This window comes from Chiloscyllium plagiosum, unplaced genomic scaffold (assembly GCF_037043375.1).
Source record: "Chiloscyllium plagiosum isolate Xiang-an unplaced genomic scaffold, Cpla_swu_hap1 HiC_scaffold_16, whole genome shotgun sequence".
Lineage (NCBI taxonomy): Eukaryota > Metazoa > Chordata > Chondrichthyes > Orectolobiformes > Hemiscylliidae > Chiloscyllium > Chiloscyllium plagiosum.
Window position 1 is genome coordinate 87427831 of NW_028270154.1, and position 13416 is coordinate 87441246.

Below are 13416 nucleotides of genomic sequence, written 5' to 3' on the forward strand. Positions count from 1 at the left end.
GAGAGGAAAATAATAGCTTTCACTTCATTAACCCCTCAACAGCACCTGCTAAACATAAAAGGTAAAATAAAACTAGAAGTCCTAGGCTATGAGAGCTGGCCACACCTAGCCAGGCTGCTTCTATTGTTCTAACATTTTTAAAAAATTCCCAAAGCCTCACCAGCTATGTACTTTATCAGAGACAACTCCGCACCTCTCGTTCAACCTGTCCCTTAAAAAAAGGATAGAATACATTTCTTAAAGTCACAGACCCCAACCTAATCTAGTCCCATTTGCCAACAGCTGGCCCATATCCCTCTAAAGACTCCCTATTAATATGCTATATCCATCCAGGTGCTTTTTAAATGATATAATTGTACCAACCTCCACCACTTCCTCTGGCAGCTCATTCTATATGCGTACCACCCTCTGTGTGGAAAGGTTGCCCGTTGGAGGATTTGAGCTACAGGGAGAGGCTGAACAGGCTGGGGCTATTTTCCCAGGGTGACCTTATAGAGGTTTACAAGATCATGAGGGGCATGGATAGGGTAAATAGACAAAGTCTTTTCCCTGGGGTGGAGGAGTCCAGAACTAGAGGGCATAGGTTTAGGGTGAGACGGAAAATTTTTAAAAGGCACCTGACGGGCACTCCAGGGAAAATAGCCCCAGCCTGTTCGGCCTCTCCCTGTAGCTCAAATCCTCCAACCCTGGCAACGTCCTTGTAAATCTTTTCTGAACCCTTTCAAGTTTCACAACATCACTCCAATAGGAGGGGGACTAGAATCACACACGATATTCCAACAGTGGCATAACCAATGTCCTGCAATATATCCTCACAACTCAATACTCTGACCCATAAAGGAAAGCATACTAAATGCTGCCTTCACGATCCTAACTACCTTCAACTCGACTTTCAAGGAGCTATGAACCTGGTCTCCAAGGTCTCTTTGTTCAACAACATTCCCTAGGACCTTACCGTTAAGTGTATAAGCCCTGCCCTGATTTGTCTTTCCAAAATGCAATATCTGACATTTATCTAAATTAAACTCCATCTGCCACTCATTGGCCCATCTAATCAAGAGCCCGTTGTAATCTGAGGTAACGTTCTTTGCTGTCTACTACACCTCCAATTTTGGTGTCATCTGCAATCTTACTAACTATACCTCCTATGATTGCATCCAAATCATTTATATAAATCACAAAAAGCAGTGGACCCAGCACTGATCTTTGTGACACACCACTGGTCACCGGCCTCCAGTCTGAAAATAATATATATCTTATTTTAAAATGGTACTATCCCTCCAATGTGGAAGCAGGCCATTTGGCCCATCAGGTCCACACCAACCTTCTGAAGAGCACCACACCAAGACCCAACCCACTGCCCTCTCTTTGTAACCCTGCACTTCCCGTGGCTAATCCAGAGGTCTGCACATTCTTGGATACTCATTGCAATTTAGCATAGCTATGCCTTTTCTGTATCATTTTATATCTTCCAAATGTTTTCTAATCCAGCTGTTCAGAAATGTTACTACACACCTCCGAAGCAGGTGGGACTTGAACACGGGCCTCCTGGCTCTGAGGTAGGGATATTATCACCACCCACAAAAGCCCTACTTTGAACATTGTAAGCTTTCTGCAATTATCAAAAACACTCATTTCAATCCAATTTGGCTTCACAGACAGTATGCGGTGAATCACAAGGTATGAACACTCCAGGGTTATTGGAGCGCAGAGTGATGGAGGTGGGAGGTTCTGTACTGACAGAATGTGTTCTAGAACTAAACTACTTTTAGTGCGATGAAAAGAATTAAATAAAGTTATACATTCTGTTTAGTATGCCCAAGGAGGTGTAAGTTAAAAATTCCATCATTAAGTGAAACCTGATGTGTTGACTTTCCACTCTTGACTACTTTTTACGGTGAATAGACTTGATTCAGTTTGCAGCTTAACTTGCAGTCTGGTCGAATGTTTATTCTTCCATTGCTGGCAGCCTAGGAAAACCCAATATTGTTTGTGTCAATTCATAAGCTAACTTTAACTACAGTAATAAGGATACTATCATTTTCAATCTGCAGCACTAACACTTTGAATTTATGTAGTGCCAGTAACGTCACAAAAATATCGAAAGCTCCACAGAATCTACCTCTGACACTGCACTGAACAGTTAAGTCACGTCAATGTCTGTTAAATTTGATTTGTTACTGTCACATGATACAGTGAAAAGCTTCTGCTTTGCGCACAGTACAGGTAGATCCTACCACACAAAGTGCATGAGGGTAATAGATCAGAGTGAGGAGTACAATGTTACAGTCACAGAGAAGGTGCACAGAGAGCAAGATCAACATTAAATTTAAAATTTGAAAGGTCCATTCAGGAGTTGTTGCCGGGTATGGAAGGTTTGAGTTATAAGGAGACGCTGGATAGGCCGGGACATTTTTCACTGGAGCGTAGGAGGTTGAAAGTTAACCTGATAGAAGTTAATAAAATAATGAGGGGTATAGATAGTGTTAATGGTAGGTGTCTTTTCCCTAAGATGGGGAATTTCAAGATTAGGGGGCACATTTTTAAGGTGAAAGAAGAAAGATTTTAAAAAGACACGAGGGGCAATGTTTTACACAGAGGGTGGTTCATGTGTGGAATGAACTTCCTGAGGAAGTGGTGAGTGTGGGTACAGTTACAATGTTTAAAAGACATTTCATAAGTACGTGAATAGGAAAGGGTTGGAGGGATACGGGCCAGGAGCAGGCAGGTGGGACTAGTGTAGTTTGGGATTATGGTCAGCATGGACTGGTTTGGCCAAAGGGTCTGCTTCTGTACTGGATGACTGTAAGCCTAATAACAGCGGGGAAGAAGCTGTTCTTGAATCTGTTGGTACATGTGTTGAAGCTTCTGTATCTTCTGCCTGATGGAAGAGGTTGGGAGTGATTATAACCGGGGTGGGGGGGGGATGTCTTTGATGTTGGCTGCCTTCCCGAGGCAGTGGGAAGTGTAGATGGAGTCAGTGAATGGAAGGTTGGGTTTGTGTGATGGACCGGGCTGTGTTCACCACTCTCTGTAGTTCATTACAGTCCTGGGCAGAGCAGTTACCGTACCAAGTTGTGATGGATCCAGATAGAATGCTTTTATGGTGCATCTATAAAAATTGGTGAGAATCTTTCTGGACGTGCCAAATTTCCTTAGCCTCTTGAGGTAGAAGAGGTGTTCTGTGCTTTCTTGACTGACACATCAACATGGATGGACTGGGTCAAATTGTTGGTTTCGTCACTCCTAGAAACTTGATGCTCTTGACCTGCTCCTCTGATCTAAAATTAACCATCAAAACAATAGCAAGGTGTCAGGAATACTTAAAGTTCATTTAGTTCAATTTAGTTTCTGTATCCTGGAGATCCATCGACACATGAGCATCAGAGGCAGGAGTGACTTGTACCACTGAGTCCTCCCTTCCATAGTTAGGTTATCTCAGTAGTGTGTGCATTGCAAAAAAGGTCTGGAAATGGCTGGCCAGTTTATTTAGCTGCAAGAGTCTTGGGATTTATCACATGGAAGTCAGCCCTTAAGTTTCCATTCCATTTTCTTCCCTGAGCTTTCTGGGTTAAGGCCGTAGATCAATGTGGAGCAGTACTGAGGGAGCGCTGCAATGTTATAGGAGCACATTCATTTTAGTGAGACCCTAAACCCAAGACCTTCACAGGTAAATGTAAAAAAGAATCCCTTGGCAACATTTCAGTTCGGAAAAGGTGGGAAATCCTTGGTGTCCTTGCTCAATTATGTTCATCAACCAACCTGACAGGAACAAACAATCTGGTTATTAACCCATTGCTGGTTTTAGAGCCTTGCTCTGTGCCAATTTACTGCAGCAATTAGAATCACAGAATCCCTAGAGTGTGGTACCAGGCCATTCGGCCCTTCAAGTCCACACTGACACATTCCCCCCAACCCAATCGCTGTAACCCTGCATTGCCCATGACTAACCCACCTAACCTGCACATCCCTGGATACTATGGGGCAATTTCCCATGGCCAATCCACCCTAACCTGCACATCCCTTGGCACTACGGGGCAATTTCCCATGGCTAATCCACCCTAACCTGCACATCCCTGGGCACTACGGGGCAATTTCCCATGGCCAATCCATCCTAACCTGCACATCCCTTGGCACTACGGGGCAATTTCCCATGGCTAATCCACCCTAACCTGCACATCCCTGGGTACTACGGGGCAATTTCCCATGGCTAATCCACCCTATACTGCACATCCCTGGGTACTACGGGGCAATTTCCCATGGCTAATCCACCCTATACTGCACATCCCTGGGTACTATGGGGCAATTTCCCATGGCTAATCCACCCTATACTGCACATCCCTGGGTACTACGGGGCAATTTCCCATGGCTAATCCACCCTAACCTGCACATTCCTTGGCACTACAGGGCAATTTCCCATGGCTAATCCACCCTATACTGCACATCCCTGGGCACTACGGAGCAATTTCCCATGGCTAATCCACCCTATACTGCACATCCCTGGGTACTACGGGGCAATTTCCCATGGCTAATCCACCCTAACCTGCACATTCCTTGGCACTACAGGGCAATTTCCCATGGCCAATCCACCCTAACCTGCACATCCCTTGGCACTACGGGGCAATTTCCCATGGCTAATCCACCCTAACCTGCACATCTTTGGACTATGGGAGGAAACCCACACAGACACGGAGAGAATGTGCACACTCCAAAATTAGTAGCAGGAGCAGGCCCATTTGGCCCCTCAATATGATCGTGTCTGATCATTGAGCTGAATACCCCTAATCCACCCTCCCCCAACATATCCTGATCGGGTGAGGGGAGGAATGGGGAGGGGTGAGGTGAGAGAATTTTGTGTTGGCAGAGGGAGGAAAGTCAGGGATCCCAGAGGCATGGGGTTGGGCGCTGTTGTTAGGCGTGGCATTGGTGGAAGAATGGCAGCGGAAAGATTGCCAGCTGAGAATGTCAGGGCTGGCGAGATTTGGTGGGGTGGGGGGGGGGGTATCGGGTATGTTGTTAGGGCCAGTTGGTGATGGAGTGGGACAATAACGAGGGAGGAGCTGCCAAGTCCCTGGGGGGTAGTGTTGTGTTGGGTGGGGTGGGGGGGGGGGATGTTGGGGGATCTCAGTTTGGCTCTGGGTGCTGGCAGAGCTCCAGGATAGAAGGGTTCCAGGGACGTACGGTCAAGGGTGTGCATGATGAGCTGTGGGTCACCTTAGCCGTTACTTTGGAGAGGTTCCAGATATTCGATCAGCTAACGTTTTCTGGGTAACGATTAACTTAGGGAGTGGAGCCCTGTGAATTCTGTGGTGTTTATCTTCCAGGCTCAGGGGAGATGCCCATCCGAAACTTTAATTCTGGATTTTCAGATTTAGATTTAGACTTTATCGTCATGTGACCTGAAGAACTCAAGAACAGGAGTGTAGTTTCCAATGTCGCCACACACAGCACCATCTTAGATACAAGTACCGAGTACAGAAACGTAAGCACAAGGTAGAAAGAAATAAGAAACAATTACAGTTAGTATTAAGTCAAAACATAAAGAAATAAAGCTAAAGGTTCAGCCATTCGAGTCTTTCTTAAGCGCTTAGCCATGATAGGACCACGTTTCCTACGAGGGCTCAATCTCTCTGCTCTGGGATGATATCCCCGTGCTCCTCTGCCCTCATTGTCACTGTGGATGGTGGAGGACATTCCATCCCCGTGTTGGATCTCAGACACCAAAGCCCCGATCCAGGCACCGTCCACACCAGGCCTCGGCCCCGCCTTCGGTCCACGTGCCACGGGCATCGGGAACTCACCGAGAATCGCGGCCCAAGGTCCCCCACCACTGCCTCCTACTGGACGCCTCTCCGGCCGCCCGATTCACTGGCCTGATACACTGCTGCTGCCTCTCTCCAGGAGGTGGGTCAGGAGGAAACACAAATCCAATAAAGACTAAAGAGAAGGAAACAAAAAAAAGGGGGAGAAGAAGAAAGAAGGGGAAGAGCAGGTGAGAGGAGCCAGCCTGCTGTACAGCCATGTGGCAGAAATCCCCACACAGCCAGCTGTGTCTGGGGTTCCCCCCGGTCCTGACCTGGGCCAGGAGAAAGTGAGGACTGCAGATGCTGGAGATCAGAGTCAAAAAGTGTGGTGCTGGAAAAGCACAGCAGGTCAGGCAGCATCCGAGGAGCAGGAGAATCGACAGACATTCCTGATGAAAATGTGTCAGTTTCTGTTGATGGAGATGGAGAGGTCCAGGAAGAAGAGGGTGGTGTCAGAGATTGTCCGGGTGAATTTAAGGTCAGGGTGGAATGTGTTGGTGAAGTTGATGAATTGCTCAACCTCCTCGTACTCCCACAAGGTGGCACCGATGCAGTCAGACTGACTCAGCACTGACATTTTCTACAAACCCACTGACTCCCACAGTTACAACTCCTCCCACCCTGCCTCCTGCAAAAACGCTATCCCTTATCCCCAATTCCTCCGCCTCCGCCGTATCTGCTCCCAGGAGGACCAGTTCCATCACATTACACACCAGATGGCCACCTTCTTTAGAGACCGCAATTTCCCTTCCCACGTGGTTAAAGATGCCCTCCAATGCATCTCGTCCACATCCCGCACCTCCGCCCTCAGACCCCACCCCTCCAACCGTAACAAGGACAGAACGCCCCTGGTGCTCACCTTCCACCCTACCAACCTTCGCATAAACCAAATCATCCGCCGACATTTCTGCCACCTCCAAACAGACCCCACCACCAGGAATATATTTCCCTCCCCACCCCTATTCACTTTCCGTAATGACCATTCCCTCCACGACTCCCTCTTCAGGTCCACGCCCCCCAACAACCCACCCTCCCCTCCCAGCACCTTCCCCTGCCACCGCAGGAATTGTAAAACCTGTGCCCACACCTCCTCCCTCACCTCCATCCAAGGCATCAAGGAGCCTTCCACATCCATCAAAGTTTTACCTGCACATCCACCAATGTCATTTATTGTATCCGTTGCTCCCGATGTGGTCTCCTCTACATTGGGGAGACTGGACGCCTCCTCGCAGAGCGCTTTAGGGAACATCTCTGGGAAACCCACACCAATCAATCCCACCACCCTGTGGCCCAACATTTCAATTCCCCCTCCCACTCTGCCGAGGACATGCAGGTCCTGGGCCTCTTTCACTGCCACTCCCTGTGGTGAAAGGGTTAAAATTGTGTCCCAATACATGTGTGAATCTAACCGGAATGGAGGTGTTGCTTAGTCCCGTGTGAATCTTATTACACACCTCCCCGTGTGAATCTTCTTATCTGTATGTAACCAGAATGGAATGTGTTTTTTAGCCTTGCTCTGCTGTTCACATGAATGTTTATATCTGGAAAAGAGTATATCAGCTGGAAAAGTCTCCAGTTCGGTGAGTCTGCTCCGGGGTTACGTTTAACCGCCGAGCGTGGGTTGTTGGCAACCGCTCTACGAGAACTGACGGCTCCCAGTTCCGGTAACATGTAGAGTGAGTATAAGCCAGACCCGGGAGTCTGCTCCGGGGTTACGTTTAACCGCCGAGCGTGGGTTGTTGGCAACCGCTCTACGAGAACTGACGGCTCCCAGTTCCGGTAACATGTAGAGTGAGTATAAGCCAGACCCGTTGTAAGTATGAGACCTGGTTGTGGCGACGCTGCGGGGAATAAAATGCTCATATTCTAGCAGACTCGCCTCTTGGTCGTTTGTTCTGTGTCAGACTACTCTCCTACGAACCTGACCTTGAGAATTTTTTAAAACATTTTGGCGCTGCGAGCAGGGTCAATCACAATTGAGGAGAGATTTTGATACAGAACAATGTTTTGGAAAAAGACTAAGAAACCAGAAGAACAAACTGTGGAGGTCCCGACCGTCCCGGGATGGCATGGACCGTGGCATGACGTGGCAGTTTGTTTGAGAAATGGTGGGGGGCGACCGGAGGAACCCCAGGGTCGCTGCTGTCCACCCTTGAGAGGATCCCAGTCCTGCCGAAGAACCCCTTGCCTGGGGTACAGCGGAGGATGTGGGCATGTCCAAAAAGCTGAAGCGGAGTTAACAGAATTGAATGGGATTGAACTGAACTGAACTGAGTGGAACTGAACTGAATTGAACTGAAGTGAATCAAATTGAACGGAACAAAATGGAACTGAGCTAAATTGAATTGAAATGGACGGAACTGAATTGAACACAATTGAATTGAACTGAACAGACCTGAACTGAGCTGAATTGAACTACACTGAATTGACTGAACTGAAATTAACTGAAACGAATTGAACTGAATTAAGCATAATGTAACACATGTATTGGGCCAAGCAGTGGAATGTGGTGTAAAATTATGTCCCAATACATGTGTGAATCATAATGTAACACATGTATTGGGCCAAGCAGTGGAATGTGGTGAAAGGGTTAAAATTGTGTCCCAATACATGTGTGAATCTAACCGGAATGGAGGTGTTGCTTAGTCCCGTGTGAATCTTATTACACACCTCCCCATGTGAATCTTCTTATCTGTATGTAACCAGAATGGAATGTGTTTTTTAGCCTTGCTCTGCTGTTCACATGAATGTTTATATCTGGAAAAGAGTATATCAGCTGGAAAAGTCTCCAGTTCGGTGAGTCTGCTCCGGGGTTACGTTTAACCGCCGAGCGTGGGTTGTTGGCAACCGCTCTACGAGAACTGACGGCTCCCAGTTCCGGTAACATGTAGAGTGAGTATAAGCCAGACCCGGGAGTCTGCTCCGGGGTTACGTTTAACCGCCGAGCGTGGGTTGTTGGCAACCGCTCTACGAGAACTGACGGCTCCCAGTTCCGGTAACATGTAGAGTGAGTATAAGCCAGACCCGTTGTAAGTATGAGACCTGGTTGTGGCGACGCTGCGGGGAATAAAATGCTCATATTCTAGCAGACTCGCCTCTTGGTCGTTTGTTCTGTGTCAGACTACTCTCCTACGAACCTGACCTTGAGAATTTTTTAAAACACTCCCTCACCACCCGACGCCTGGAGGAAGAACGCCTCATCTTCCGCCTGGGGACCCTCCAACCCCAGGGCATCAATGTGGACTTCACCAGTTTCCACATTCCCCCTCCCCCCACCTTACCCCAGTTCCAAACTTCCAGCTCAGTACCGTCCTCATGACCTGTCCCACTTGTCAATCTCCCTTCCCACCTATCTGCTCCACCCTCCTCTCCGACCTATCACCTTTCCCCCCACCTCCATCCACGTATTGCACTCTCAGCTACCTTCCCCCCAGCCCCACCCCCTCCCCTTTATCTCACCACCCCCAAGACTCCCAGCCTCATTCCTAATGAAGGGCCTATATCCAAAACGTCAATTCTCCTGCTCCTCGGATGCTGCCTGACCTGCAGGGCTTTTCCAGTGCCACACTTTTGACCAATATCTGGGCCATTCATTTCAGCTTTTGTAACCCTGCCCAGACCAGGCCGGGGACAGAACCTAATATCTTTATTGACCAAAGCAGTGGCCCCATATAGGAACAGGTTTAGCTCACTTCATTAGATGGCTAGTTTGCATGCATTATGTACGGCAACAATGTGGGCTCAATTTCTGCACCAGCTGAGGTTAACGTGAAGGATTTCTTTCAAGTGATTCTCTCATGTGAAGGACTCTCCTTCTCAACCTCTCCCCTCACCTGAGGTTTGGTGGCTCTGAGGTTTAATCACTGCTCGTTGTTCCTCTGTAATCAGAGAGCAGCCCATTGGTCTGCTCAAACTATTGTGACTTTACATTAGTATCAAGATATGCAGTGCACAATAGACAAAGTCTCTTCCCTGAGTTTGGGGAGTCAGAACTAGAGGGTATAGGTTTAGGGTGAGAGGGGAAAGATATAAAAGAGACCCACGGGGAAACCTTTTCACACAGAGGGTGGTACATGTATGGAATGAGCTGCCAGACGAAGTGGAGGGGGCTGGTACAATTACAACATTTAAAAGGCATCTAGATGGGGACATGAATAGGAAGGGTTTGGAGGGAGATGGGGTGGGTGCTGCAGGTGGGACTAGATTGGGTTGGGATATCTGGTCGGCATGGACGGGTTGGACCGAAGGGTCTGTTTCCGTGCTGTACATCTCTATGACTCTATAGCTTATTGAACATTTCTGACATCAGAGGTTTCAGTAAGACGGAGGTTACCTGAAGACAAAAGAAGTCTGATCAGTAAGAAGGGCCCAGAATCAATTTCAAGCCAACGCTTAGGTAACTGATAAACTAAATCAAACAAAGAACTGCAGATATTGGAGATCTGAAACAACGAAAGACATTACCAGTGAATCTCAGCAGGTCTGGCAGCATCTGTGGAAGGGGAGAACAGTTCTGATGAAGAGTTATCGGATCTGAAATGTTAAGTCTGCTTTCTTCCCAGAGGTGCTGCCAGACCTACTGAGTTTTTCCAGCAATTTTCAGTTTTAGTTACAAACCCATTCGGAATTGGATGGTAGCTCAGTGGTCAGCACTGCTGCCTCACTGTGCTAGGGACCCAGGGTTCAATTCCAGCCATGGGTAACTCTCTGTTTGGACATGCTCTCCCTGTGTCTGTGTGGGTTTCCTCTGAGTGCTCTGGTTTCCTCCCACAGTCTGGAGATGTTGCAGGTTACGGTGGATTGGCCACGCTAAATTGCCCCACAGTGTCCAGGGATGTGCTTGGTGGATTAGCCATGGGAAATGCAGCATTACAGAAATAGGGTAGGTCAGTTTGAATTGACTTTTCTCCTGCTCCTCAGATGCTGCCTGACCTACTGTGCTTTTCCAGCACCACACTCTCGACTCTGATCTCCAGGCATCTGTAGGCCTCACTTTCTCCTAGGTCAGTGCAACTCAATGGGGCGAATGGCCCAATTCCACACTGTAGGGATTCTGGATGAGACTTGCCCAAGCCAGGGAGATGAGATCAGGAATCTATCCAGATCTCTTGCTCATGATTTCTGACAAATACCTGATGGAAAGTCATGATGTGGAGATGCCGGTGTTGGAAGTTAAAAATCTCAGACAACCACCTGATGAAGGAGCAGCGCTCAGAAAGCTAGTGCTTCCAATCAAACCTGTTGGACTATAACCTGGTGTTGTGTGATTTTTAACTCTGATGGAAAGTGACATTAAACCAGAGTAGGAACAGAAGATGCATCAAATGAACTACCTCAGGCTGAATGTCACATCACCTCAGGCGGGGTGATTGCTGATTTGATAAAGTAATACTTTGGATCTTCAGCCACAATTCCCTTTTTTTTACAGAAAAAGGTAAATATTAACTATGCGTTGATTAGAAGCACTAGCTTTTGGAGCGCTGCTCCTTGATCAGGTGGTTGTGGAGTACACAACTGTAAGACACAGAATCTATAACGAAAGTTTACAGTGTGATGTAACTGAAATTATACATTGAAAAATACCTGGATTGTTGAGTCTTTCATCTGTTTAGGTTAACCTGAGAATGTAACTTTTAAAAAAAAAGTTTTGTGATTTACGGATGAAAGAAGTGAAACTATCATGGTATTCGAACAAATGAAAGACTCTACAAACAATTAAGTTATTTTTCAATGTATAATTTCAGTTACATCACACTGTAAACTTTTGCTATAAATTCTGTGTGTTAGGATTGAGCCCTCCACTACCACCTGATGAAGGAGCGTCGCTCCGAAAGCTAGTGCTTCCAATTAAACCTGTTGGACTATAACCTGGTGTTGTGTGATTTTTAACTTTGTCCACCCCAATCCAACACCGGCATCTCCGAATCATGCGTTGATTGACTTGATTCCTGAAGAAGGGCTCATGCCCGAAACGTCAATTCTCCTGCTCCTTTGATGCTGCCTGACCTGCTGCGCTTTTCCAGCAACATATTTTTCAGCTCTGATCTCCAGCATCTGCAGTCCCCACTTCCTCCTCCTTGGTCCCTACCTCACCTTCTTTGCAATACATGAAGCTTCCAGCAGAGGGCGGTGGACGGCAGAAGTTGCTGAAAAGTTTTGAGCAGCTGTGAAAGTTTTGAACTGTTTTCAGAGTGGACCAACAGTGTCCCGCACCGCCAACCTGACAGGGGAGGGGGCACTGTACCAGCTCGCAACCTCAGCGACAGAATTCCACCTCTACATGGAAAAGCAATTCAGTCACGACCAGTGTCAGTGCAGCCTTTAACATTGGAATAATTCAGGCGCCTTAGGGACGGTACAGCGACAATTCAACCGCTGTTTCGGACCAACAAATTCTGGAAATTAACAACCCCTGTTACAAAATATACAAATATATATATTTACTCACAAACCCTCCACTCTTTTTAAAAAAAAAAATGTTTTAGTATTGGAACACTGCCTGTGATGTTTGGGCATTGAGAGCTTTATGGAAAACCGTTTATACTGGTGGGCACAGACTTTGTGGGGTAAGTTGTATTTTTTTAAAAGAAAAATAATATATATTTGGAGTGTTCGCGGAATGCTTTAAGGGAAGGGGGGTGTGTGTGTGTGTGTGTGAAAGGGAGTAAAAGTAACAGATGGACAGATACACACACACACACATAGTGAGGCAGATGGAGACCAGGCAAAAATCATTGGTAAAATCGGAGTTAGGAGCGGCTGAGTTAGAGAGTGAGCGAAAATCGACAGGGACAGAAGCAAGAGGGGAAAGAGCCAGAGAGAGTGAGAAATATGACTCAGGGAAGCACTGAGGGCGAAAGGATTTTTGAAAGTGTCCGAGAAAGAAGCAAAGGGCGAAGGAACATTAGGAATAAAGGTGCAGTTTTCCAAGGACTTTGGTATCTCCTGGATAATTTGAATTTAATGCAGCTGGATATAATGGAGCATAAAGGGTTTCCTTTACTCAAAGCGCTGGGAATGGGAAGATCTAAACGCTGCCGTGTACTTGCAGTGCAATTTCAAAAGCATGTCATGTAAATAATGCTGCAGAAATCCCTCTGTCTTTGGTCCTGACATCATTAGCATGAAGATCCACAGTCAGCTGTAATTTTAATTTCTGCTCTTCAGCTTTGGGAGTTCAGTTTATTATCTGAAAGAAAGTCATTCCAATTACTTTCTGTTTGGTCAGGTTCCAGATTTAATGTTTAGAAAAGCATATTGGAAATCTAAGAAATAAAGTTTCTATAAAGCAGCCTTTCAGTGATCCTAAGAATTTGCCAGTGAGGGCTAGGCTATAGGGAGGTATTTTCAATGTAATCAGTGTCATACAAGAATGTTACAATGGCATATGGGAGGCAGTGTTGCCCTGAATCTGTGGGACTTGAGTGGAGTTATTATGAGGAATGGAACATTACCTCAAGGAATGTGGGGGACATAATGGAACAGTGAGAAGTCTGGAATAAATGATAATATATCATTGAGGAATGTGGAGTATATGTAACATTATATGGGGAGTGTGAAGTTTTTAATAATGTTACAGTGAGGAGTGCGGGGTTTATAATGTAAGAGTGTG

The 13416-nt window shown here is 46.7% G+C and overlaps 1 protein-coding gene across 1 annotated transcript in view; it reads left to right on the forward strand.

The window, feature by feature from the left end:
- The first annotated feature begins 12118 nt into the window (after positions 1-12118).
- Positions 12119-13416, forward strand: part of LOC122556846 (fibroblast growth factor receptor-like 1) — a 177247-nt gene continuing 175949 nt past the window's right edge. Inside the window, exon 1 of the mRNA XM_087995497.1 lies at positions 12119-12370. The gene's annotated coding sequence lies outside the window, so the exon portion shown is untranslated. The remainder of the gene's footprint in view (positions 12371-13416) is intronic.